The sequence below is a fragment of the Mustela lutreola genome, chromosome 1, assembly GCF_030435805.1.
Source record: "Mustela lutreola isolate mMusLut2 chromosome 1, mMusLut2.pri, whole genome shotgun sequence".
NCBI classification, from domain to species: Eukaryota; Metazoa; Chordata; class Mammalia; order Carnivora; family Mustelidae; genus Mustela; species Mustela lutreola.
The window spans coordinates 257,350,693-257,362,784 of NC_081290.1; the positions used below are offsets into that span (position 1 = coordinate 257,350,693).

Here is a 12,092-nt window from a genome sequence, read left to right on the forward strand (position 1 = left end):
ATCTGTTTCCTACTGCTTACACTTCATACAACAAATAGAAATGGTCCCTATATTTGGTTGAGTCACCAGACTGATAATGTGCAACTTCAACCTGTTGTTTTAGTGTTGTGATAAAGCATGAATACTAGATTTTACAAGAGCAGATTTAAAATATTTCTTTAAAATGTCAGTGGAAAAAGACACTTTGAAATGGTCTCTTCATACAATATTCATCTCCAGATTCCTGCAGCTATGGTGCCACCTTTACTTACATACAAAAGGATTATTTTAAGTCAAGTTGTTTTCTCAATTCTGTCGACACCCACTAGATTTATTTGCCCAATGAAGTATTTTTTGTTCTTCATCAAAACATCTCTCGTCCTTGCTAGGCTGATGGTCGAGGATCAGAAAGCAATATTCCAGCTGTTCTTAAAGCCAGCATTTCTTAGCAAGGTTAAGCAGTGCCTTTTCAAACTCCCCGTGCTGTATGCGTCATCTCCTGGTGAGTCAAACCTGTTATGTTAGTGTATTGCACAAAGGCCAGCAAACTTTAAAACTTTGAAAAAGGAGTATTTCTTCTTGGTCTGCCTCAGTTGGCTTGAGATGTGTTTATCTGGACTCCACCTGCTGCTTTAGGCTCAATAAACCCTTTCTTTAAACAGCTAATGCTGTTTATTTACAGGATCCTGAACTGTCAGTGATTCTTTCACTGGAAAGATAGAATGAATGAGAGTATAGAAACATAACGTTTTTGGGAAGAAACTCCCTTGGGTGGGTTCCCACCTTTAAGGGTTTGCCTTTGAGGAAAAGCGCTGGACAGCTAGACATTGACCCTTCCCTGCCCTAACATCGGAGACCTGATTCTGCTTCTCAACATTTTTTGATGCCCTAGTTCCTAAACCTTAGATATCTTCTCTATTACACTAAAATAACACGTACCCTAGTGTTTAAATTGATGGAATACAAATAATTAGGGTTTATTGCAAGGCTAAATAATTTGAGAAATGCTGAGCTAAACAAAATTGACGGTTTTCCTGCTGTAGAAATTTTCTGTCTTTAAAATACTAAAGTGCATTTTGCATTTTCAGGAAGAAGATAATGAATGCCCATATCCTCGGCTTATTTTTAGTCAAATGTTCTACCATTATATAGCTACAGCCCCACCTTGGCTTTTTGACCACTGAATTCTTTATTTGATGTAAAATTTCTTGGGAGGCTTCTCTTGGAATCCCTCCTTGAACTCTTGGACTCCTGACTGTAGATTTGTTAAGAATTCAGGTAAAGAAAAGAAAAGAAAGAATGAATTCAGGTACCTACTTGAATCTTTGGCTCTGTTAGTGTTCTAAGTCCCATGTCCCTCATGTCTCCATTCCTGTAACCCTCATCTTTTGTCTCGGTTCAGCCATCCAGTCTCACTAACTCTTGCCTACATATCATCATTTATCCTATCAACTTAATTCTCCATTCTTTGAATGGAGATTCCAAATCATCATTTCTCCTTTCTCTCTGATGAAATTGAATATCTCTTTTAAGATTCGACTCAAATGTCATTATCTATGTCCTTGACTTATAAAATAACAAGCTGGAAGAGCTTTCAGTAATTATTCTGCTTCAAATATCTTTTAGATGAGAAATATTTAATAGAGGTAATGTAACTTATCCAGAGTCACAATGGAAGGGAGTGCTAGAACTAGGACCCTTACTGGACCACATTAAGGATAAGTAAGGCTCCTATGAGCTGTCAGAACTGGATTAGGAGTTGTAAACCTGGGAAGAAATAGTTTGGGCATTGTTCCCCCAAGAATCAGGTACAGTTTATCTGGAGTCCCATATTAATTTCCACAGACCAACTACTCAAAATGGGAATTGGACAAGGAAAAGCAGCAATGCCATAGTCAAATCATAGATTAAAAAATAGAATTAATATATATAATATAATATAATATAATATAATATAATATAATATATATGTTGTAACATATAATATAATATAATATAATATAATATAATATAATATAGATTCTGGGTTCTTTAGATTAATTTATTTTTTCAGTCAGAATTGTTCATTGAAGACCCAAAGCCTAATTCCTACAAGGTATAAATCACTGGTACTTACAGAGAAAGACCTTGTACTTCTTTGAACTTCACTTCCGACAGTTAATACGAAAGCCTGTCTCATGATTCCATACAGCATTCTTCAATATACTACACTTTCTCCCTATATGCGAATTTGCTAAAATTTCAGGAAAAACATTCATTGGTTCTCAGGGAGATAAGGTAGTATAATAAGATGATAGCCTTAGTCCAGCAACTGCAGGAACTAGAGAGAATTTTGCTTTACTAGTTATGGGGATAAACCTTTCCTAAGTCATCCTTTTTCTATCATCTGGTCCCTTTATGAATAGAATTTTTTAAATATCTGCTGGTTTCTTTGTTAGTATATAGTTGAGATCTGCCTTATCACCAACAATTACAATATAATACATATTTTAAATAACTTAGTGCTTTCTACTTACTCCACAGCCATTTTGAACAGAGATGTTGGATTTGTAATACTGAAAAACTATTATTTCATTATGTCTTTGAAATATTTAATAAAATCACAGTTTTTTAGACTAGTGTTCCTCTGCATGCTATACAGGTTAAGCCACTTTCTGGGTTCTTCATTGTTATGATGAGGTGGCACTAAACATTTACACTTGAGATTCCACTGGAGCTGTAAACTCAACACTTCTACAGCAGAACTCATTTCTCTTGAAAATGCTTTTACTCCTGCATTTCTGTCTTGGGAAGTCATATTACCATCCCCAGATCACACTAGCCCACAATCTGGATTTCTTCTTAGATCTAGCTTAAAAATCAGTCAATCGATCAATCAACCTCCAGTTCTAATTAATTAGATGTTCACATATGATGCATCCCATACCACCTTTTTATACGCATAACGACTATTTTCAAACCTTCATCATTTTAGAGTAAAATATTATAATGTCTTCTTGAAGGATCACCTTGTCTCAAGTATTTACTCTCAACTCTTCTCTATTTACTCTGAAAGGAATCTATCTGAAATGCAATCTGACAATACTACTTCCATTTGTTTATATAAAAAAGTTATTTATTTTAGAGAATCAAAGAGAGAGAGAATGGGGGGGGGCAGGGAGACAATGTTAAAACAGACCCCCTGCTGAGCACAGAGGTGCAGTGCAGGGCTCAGCACCATGAGCCATGAGATCATGACCTAAGCCCAAACCAAGAGAATGATGCTTAACAGTGTGAGTCACCCAGGTGCCCTGCTACTTCCATTCTTAACATCATATAATAGTTTCCCACCACTGATAGGGCAAAGGATCCCAAAGATCTCTACTATTGTCTTCCTTCATTCTTGAGTCATGTCTTGCTATACCCCTTGTCAGCTTACCTAGTTAACTAGAATTGCTTGCAACTTCTTAGTTTTCCATACCCTTCCCCCACATCACTTTTTGTTTTTTGTTTTTTGTTTTTTCTCCTGCCTGCAACATGTTTCCTCTTTCTTTGTCATATGTGAGACTAATTTTATACTTCTCTAATTCTAATAAATTTCTCCTGGACCATCCAGAGTGGGTTATGTGTCCTTCAACTCTTATAGCATGCATCATTTCCTCAATTAATAACTTCTCTGTAATCAGCTATTTATTCTTCTGAGAGTTCAGTAAGTCTACAACCACCTTCAGGTTGAATGATTTGCTGAAAGGTGTCACAGAATTCATAAAATCCATTATACTTAGAGTTATGGTTTATTAAAACAAAATGATACAAATTAAAATAAGCAATGAGACAAAGCACATAGCACATTATACCAAAGAATTCCAGGGATGAGCGTCCAGTTGTCCTTACCCAGGAGAAGAGTCATACAGACAGCATTTATTTCTGTCGCAGAGAGTGTTGCCAATCAGAAAAGTTCATCTGAGCCTTGGTGTCTAGATTTTTTATCAGCGATCAGCCACATAGACACAGATGACTACCTACATGACTGACTTTACTCTCCAGTCCCTCCAATCGTGGAGCTGATACATATAAATCACATTGTTAACATAGACTATTTGTCATGCCAAAGGTCTTCATGTAAATAAAGATGCTCTTGCCAAGCAGAATATTCCAAGGGCTTAAAGAAAATTATCATATGGTTTCACTCATGTGGAACTTAAGGAATAGAAAGGAGGACCTAGGGGAAGGGAGGGAAAACTGAATAGGAAGAAATCAGAGAGGGAAACAACCATGAGAGATTCAGGCCTCCAGGAAACAAACTGAATGTTACAGAAGGGAGGAGGGTGTTGGGTACCAAGGAGGGCATGTGTTGTGATGAGCACTGGGGGGTATATGCAAATAATAAATCATTGAACTCTATATCAAAAAGTAATGATGTACTATATATTAGCTAATTAATCCTAATAATAATAACAAGAGGAGGAGGGGGAGGAGGAGAAGAAGCAATAGTAATAGTAGTAGTAGTAGTAGTAGTAGTAGTAGTAGTAGTAGTAGTAGTAGTAATGGTGGTGGACAAAGTTGCAAACCTTTGTTTGCAGGAATCCAGGACAAAGTTGCAAACCTTTGTTCAGGCAAAGTTAATCTTCACTTCACATATTCCTTCTAAAGTATGATTCCCATAAAAATGAAAAACATGTCATGTTCATCTCTGAATTTTCATCATCTATACATATTCAGCCCAGAGTGAAGAGCACGGTATGAAAGTCTAGAATGAATGGATGAGTTAGTGAATATAAAAATGAACAAAACCTTTGTTAACAGCTCTTCAAAACTTTCTATGGTTTCCTCACTACCATCTTCTAAGACTTAGACTGAACTTACTAAAATTAAATTTGTTTCCTTCCTTACTTACATTTCAATACTCATGCAATTTTGGCTTTTCTCTCATCTTTCAAATACTGTATTTGTTTACTAAAAGAAAGAGAGATAGAGTGCCTGAGCAGGGGGAGGGGCAGAGGGAGAAAGAGAAGAAGACTCTCTGCTGAGCAGGAAGCCAGATCCTGGGGCTAGATCCCAGGACCCTGATACCATGACCCCAGCCTACGGCAGGTGCTTAACTGACTGAGCCACTTAGGTGCCCCAACACTTGCTCTTAATGAGATGATTTTAAGATATTATTCCTGCCTCAAATGTTGTCAGTATTTCCACTGCCCCTATGTATCTAAGGGCTCAGTCCACTATTAAATGGTACTAATAGTGGTGAGATGGTATAATCAAGTCACTTCACCTTAAGGAGAAAGTAGATAAAAGAATAACAAAGAAGGACATTTTTCCACCTCACTGAGATGGGGAAAGGAATAGAAAGGACAATCAGTAAAAATTTACTTCATGCTCAAAACATCCTGTTTTACACATGAGGAAATTGAGATTTTAGCTAGAAGAAAAATAAGAGAAAATCATAATTCTAATTAAGTGGCAAAGCTAAGTTCTGAATCCCCAAAAGCACTTGTCTCCAAAACCTGAACTCTTTCCGTTACAGCAGGATGCCACTTCAAGGGTGAGTCCAAATGGAGGAAAGGGCATTAAGAGGAATCTTGTGGCTGTGCTAATTAATATTGATATTTAGCAGATATGTCTTCAGGCCCAGGATATGCATACACAGGAATATGGCAGCTGGAGTGCCAGAAAACATCATGCTATGCATTTTACTCGTCTTTCTTTCTTTCTTTTTTTTAAAGAACAGAAAGAGGCATCTGACCTGGCACAGTGAGAAGAAAACATGCTTGGTTGGTTCCCTTTCATCAGCCTGTAAAGCAAAGGGTTGGGAGAGAGATTGTGGCTCTGGATAGAGAAGCAGCTGTCTCTCTGGGGGAGATGAGCTCTAGTTCAGCCAGGCAAGCAGGCAAGCAGCCCAGAGCTGATCGAGAGAATCATCCTCCTCCGAGTTGCTATCATGGGACTCTCAAGGGGTTAAGGATGGCAGATTTGTGTTGTTGTTGCTATGCACAGCCAGAGAACAGGCAGATTGTTGCTGACAACTTCAGGACCACCCCCTTTAATAGGTGAAGGGTGGACTCAACCACAACGCACTTACTGACGTGCAATTGATCCCCAGAGACTCCAGGCTGTTTTTATGTGTGATCAGTGTAATATTCCACTGCTAAATTTAGGGACCTTGCATCCTATGACAATGGCACCTCACCATGACTAATTAACAATAAAAACTGTGGATGGTGACAGGTTTAATTATTTAATCTCCAAGGTTTTGATTAAATTAAAACCCTTTACCACAGGACAAAAAAATTATAATACACAAGTTAAGGTTATAAAATAATAAAGCTGATACCACAAATCTCAAGAAGGGTCTCATGACCCAACCTCTCTCTCTCTGTGTATATGAGATTAGTCGTGTGTGTGTGTGTGTGTGTGTGTGTGTGTGTGTATAAAACCCTGAAGATGCCTGTGTATATACGTGGTAGTGGATGTTACTGTAAGTATGAATATAACATTAGAGATATATATGCACATATATTTCTAAATATTTATGGCTATATAGGGGTATAGGCACACATGGCTGTGTGCTCATATATATGTTTACATATGTATGAACAACTTTGAAGATCCATATACATATATCCATCACTGAAGATGTATACATGTATGTGTGGACAACATTGGAATCATGCATGTATATGCAGCCCTGGAAATGTAGCTGTGTGTACAGAACTGTGCTTTATATTTTCTTCCTTTTTTTTTTGTTTTATTTTTCAGTGTTCCATTGCTTACACACCACACCCAGTGCTCCATGCAATACCCATCACCAGACTCACCCATCTCTCCACCCCTCTCTCCTCCAAAACCCTCAGTTTGTTTCCCAGAGTCCACAGTCTCTCATGCTTCATCTCCCCCTCCGATATCCCCCAATTACATTTTCCTTCCTTCTCCTAATGTCCTCCATGTTATTCCTTCTGCTCCACAAGTAAGTGAGACCAAATGATCATTGACTTTCTCCACTTGGTTTATTTCACTCAGCATAATCTCCTCCAGTCCCATCTACATTGATAAAAAAGTTGGGTATTCATCCTTTCTGACGTCTGAGTAATATTCCATTGTATAAATGGACCACATCTTCTTTATCTATTTGTCTGTTGAAGGGCATCTTGGTTCTTTCCACAGATACATGCATGCATAAATGTGTGTGTATTCAATTTTGGAGGAGGACTATGCTGATCTTGGGGGTGATTTGTATGTACTTTATGTCTATACAAAATTCTATATGGATGTATGCAAGTGGCATGTATATATTTTATACACAATAATACATTTATTACAATATATACAGCATATTTATTATAATAATATGCAATATATTATATATGTACATTAAAAATAGGATATATAGTATATATAGTATATATTAAAATGTAGATGTGAATATACACATGAATAGAGAAGCAGCAGTCTTGCATAAAACACTCGAGGTATTTGTAAGTACATGTTAATCTGTAAAATGTTGTTCATGTGAATTTCTAACAAGGTAAGTATGTGATACATACTGAAGATATGTTTGACTATGTTCATAATATTAGTGATGAATATGCAAATATTTACCACACAGGAAGTATGCACACTACTGATGCATGTCATTTCCATGTAATATTTTTTAATTATTTGAAACATATATAACCTAAAATTTGCCATTGCAATAATTTTCAATTTAATAATTTTATTAGATATTTTATCTAAAAATTATTAAATATTATTTAAAATTTTAAAATAAGTTAAAATAAAATTTAAATTTAAAAATTATTAGTTTTAGTAAATTTCATTTAATAATGTTTAAGTGTACATTTCAGTGCATCAGTACATTCACATTGTTGTACAATCAGCACCACCACCTATCTCAGAACTTTTTCATCTTGCAGAACTGAAACACTAAACCAATTAAACAATAACTTCCCTTTCCCCATAGCTTTCAATTCCTGGAATCCTACATTGTAATTCTTATTTCTATACATTTGACTACTCTAAAGTACCTCATATGAGTAGAACCATGCAGTATTTGCTCATTTGTGAACAAACTGGCTTGTTTCATTTGGCACAATCTAAAGGGTTCATCCATGTTGCAGCGTGTATCAGATTTTTCTTCCTTTTTTATATAATTGATCTACAAATTTCTTAGTTCTAGGTGTACATCATGGGAATTAAACAATTCTATGTATTACTTGATACCTACCACCTATAGTCATCATCCAATGTTATTCTAATATTATCAACTATATACCCTCTACTGTACTTTTCATCTCTGTGACTTATTTATTTTATAACTGGAAATTTGCACCACTTAATTTCCTTTATCTATTTTGCCCATTCTCCCACTCACATCCCTTTTGTTAACCACTAGTTTGTTTTTTGTATTTAAATCTTTTTGTTTGTTTTGGTTTTTAGATTTCACATATGAGTGAAATCATGTGGCATTTGTTTCTTGCTGATTTGTTTCTCATTCCATCTATATTATCACAAATGGAAAGATCTCATTATTTTTATGATAGAGTAATATTCCATTATGTATATCCATTCATCTGTTAGATGGACATCTGGGCTCTTTCTAGTTTGACCATTGTGGACATTGTTGCGATAAACATTGGGTGCAGGTGCCCCTTCAGATCATGTTTGTATCCTTTGCGTAAATACCTAATAGTTCAATTGCTGGGCCATAGGATAGCTATATTTTTAATTTCTTGAGGAACCTCCATACTGTTTTTCAGAGTAGCTGTACTAGCTTACCAATAGTGTCCATACTGTTTTCCCTCATGGTTGCACTAAATTACATACCCACCAACTTTGCATAAGCATTCCTTTTTCTTCACCAACAGTCATTATTTCTTGCCTTTTTTATTCTAGTCATTCTAACGTGTGTAAGATGGTACCTCATTGTGGTTTAATTTGTATTTGCTGGATGATGAGTGATGTTGAACATCTTTTTATGCATCTGTTGGCCATCTGCATGTTCTTTGGAAAAATGTTCAGGTCTTCTGCCCATTTTTAATTAAAGTGTGTGTGTATGTGTATGTTGAGTGGTATAAGTTCTTTATATATTTTGGGTATTAATTCCTTATTGTATATATTGTTTACAGATATCCTCCCCCATTCAACAAATTGTCTTTTTACATTACTGAGGGTTTCTTTTCTTATGCAAAGGATTTTTATTTTGATATATTCCCAATAGTTTATTTTTGTTTTTGTTTTACTTGCCAGAGGAGACATATCCATAAATATGTTGCTAAGGCCAATGTCAAAGTGATTACTGTCTATTTTTCCTTTTGGGAGTGTTATGGTTTCACCTCTTATGTTTAGGTGTTTAATTCATTTTGAGTTTATTTTTGTGTATCATTTTAGAAAGTGGTCCAGTTTCATCCATTTGCATATAGCTGCCCATTTCTCAGCACTGTTTATTGAGGAGACTGCCCTTTCCTCATTGTGTTCTTATCTCCTTTGTCATAGATTAATTGACCACATAGGTGTGAGTTTTCCTTCTTTTTTTTAAAAACTGAATAATATCCCATTGAATGTATATACCATATTTTGTTTGTCCATTCATCTGTCAATGGATGTTTAAGTTTCTTTGACCTTTTGACTACAGATATGCCTTGTTTTATTGTGCTTTGGTTTATTACTCTTTTCAGATACTGCTTCCCGCCCCCCCCCCCAACAAATTGAAGGTTTGTGGCAACCCAGCTTCGAACAAGTCTGTTGGTACTATTTTTTTTCTAATAGCATTTGCTCACTCTGTGTCTCTTTGTCACATTTTGGTAATTTTCACAGGATTTCAGATTTTCTCATTATATTTGTTACAGTAACCTGTGATCAATGATCTCTAGTGTTACTATCATAATTTGGGGGGAGCACCAGAAACCATGCCCATGTAAAACAACAAACTTGATAAATGTGTGTGTCTGGACTACCCCATCAACCATCTTTCCCTCTCTCCTTGGGCCTTCCTATTCTCTGAGACACAATGATATTAATATTAAGCCATATTGGCCTCTGAGTGTTCAAGCAGAAGGAGGAGTCAAACATCTCTCATTTTAAACCATAAGCTAGGAATAATTCAGCTTAGTGAGGAAGGCATCTTGAAAGCCAAAATAAGCTGAAATCTAGGTTTCTCATGTGAAACAGGTAGCTGCCAAATTATTATTATTCACCATTCTAGGTGCCATTAAGAACATTTATAATGCAAAGGAAAAGTTCTTGAAGAAGGTTAAAAGTGTTACTTCAGTGAACACACGGATGATAAGAAAGTAAAATAGCCTCATTGCTGGCAATATTTCCTTAAGCCAAAGTCTAATCTAGAGTAAGACCCTAACTCCCTTCAGCTCTATGGAGACTGAGAGAGGTGAAGAAGTTGCCGAAGAAAAGTTTGAAGCTGGAAGCAGTTGGCTTATGAGGTTTAAGGAAAGAAGCTGTCTTTTTTTTTTTTTTTCCATCATAACAGTATTCATTATTTTTGCACCACACTTCTTAAGAGAAGAGTGCAAAGTGAAATAGCAAGTAGTGATGCAGAAGCTTCAGCAAGTTATCCAGAAGATCTAGCAAAGGTATTTCATGAAGGTGACCACACTAAGCAATATATTTTCAATGTAGATGAAAAGCCTTATATTGGAAGATGCCTTCTAGGACTTTCATAGCTAGAGTGAAGTCAATGCTTCACTTCAAAGTTTCAAAGGACCAGCCAACTCTCTTGTTAGGAGCTAATTTAGCTGGTGACTTTAAGTTGAAGACCATGCTCATTTACTATTCAAAAAATCCTAAGGCCCTGAAGAATTATACTAAATCTATTCTGCCTGTGCACTACAAATGGAAAAATAAAGCCTAGATGACAACACATCTGTTTACCCCATAGTTTACTGAATATTTTAAACCCACTATTGAGACCTACTGCTCAGAAAAAAAAATTAAATATTATTTATCTTTGACAATGTACCTCGTCACCCAAGACCTCTGATGGAGATGCACAATGAAATTAATGTTGTTTTCATGCCTCCAAACACAACATTGATTCTGTAGCCCATGTCTCAAGGAGTAATTTCAACTTTAAAGTCTTATTATTTAAGTCTTATTATTTAAAATTTCATAGATAGCTACCATAGAGAGTGATTCCTCTGATGTATCTAGGCAAAGTAAACGGAAAAGCTTCCAGAAAGGATTCACCATTTTAGGTGCCATTAAGAACATTTATAATTCATGGGAAAAGGTCAAAATATCACCACTAACAGGAATTTGGGAAAAGTTGATTCTTACCCTCATGGATGATTTTGAGTATTACAAGACTTCAGTGGAGGAGGTAGCTGTGTATGTTGTAGAAATAGCAAGAGAACTAGAATTTGAAATGGAACCTGAGGAACTGCTGTACTCCCATGATCAAACTTTAATGGACAAGGAGTTGCAAATAAAGTGGTTTCTTGAGATAGAATCTACTCCTGGTGGCAATGTTATGAAGACTGCTGAAATGACAACAAAAGACTTAGAATATTACATAACACATGGTTGATAAAGCAATGACCCAGTAAGAGGTTTGATAAAAGTTGTGTGGACTAAATGCTATCAAACAGCATCTCTTGCTACCAAAAAAATTTTGTAAAAGGAAGAGTCAATGATAAAGCAAACTTCACTGTTGTCTTGTTTTAAGAAATTACTATAGCCACTACAACCTGCAGCAACCAACATCATAACCAGTCAGCAGCCAGCAACACTGAGGCAAGATTCTCCACCAGCAAAAAGATTATTACTTGCTTATAGCTCAGATAATGGTTAGCATTTTTAGCAATATAAAATTTTAAATTATGGTTTGTATATGGTTTTTTAAACCTAACGTTATCACACAGACTATAGTATAGTATAAACATAATTTTTACATGTACATTGGGAAACTAAAACAATTCATTAGTCACTTTCTTGTGATATTCATTTTATTGTCTAGAACCAAATCCACAATATTTGAGGCATATCTATATTGTGAATAATACTGCAATCAACATGTATGTACAAATATTTATTCATGTTCCTGCCTTCAATCTTTTTAGATATAATCCCATAAGTGGTATTGCTTGACCATAAAGTAATTTCATTTTTACTTTTTTGAGGAACTG

General features: G+C 35.7%; 1 pseudogene; it reads left to right on the forward strand.

The window, feature by feature from the left end:
* Window positions 1–372: 372 nt before the first annotated feature.
* LOC131838923 (tigger transposable element-derived protein 1-like) lies at window positions 373–11,758 on the forward strand (annotated as a pseudogene).
* The last annotated feature ends 334 nt before the right edge of the window (window positions 11,759–12,092 follow it).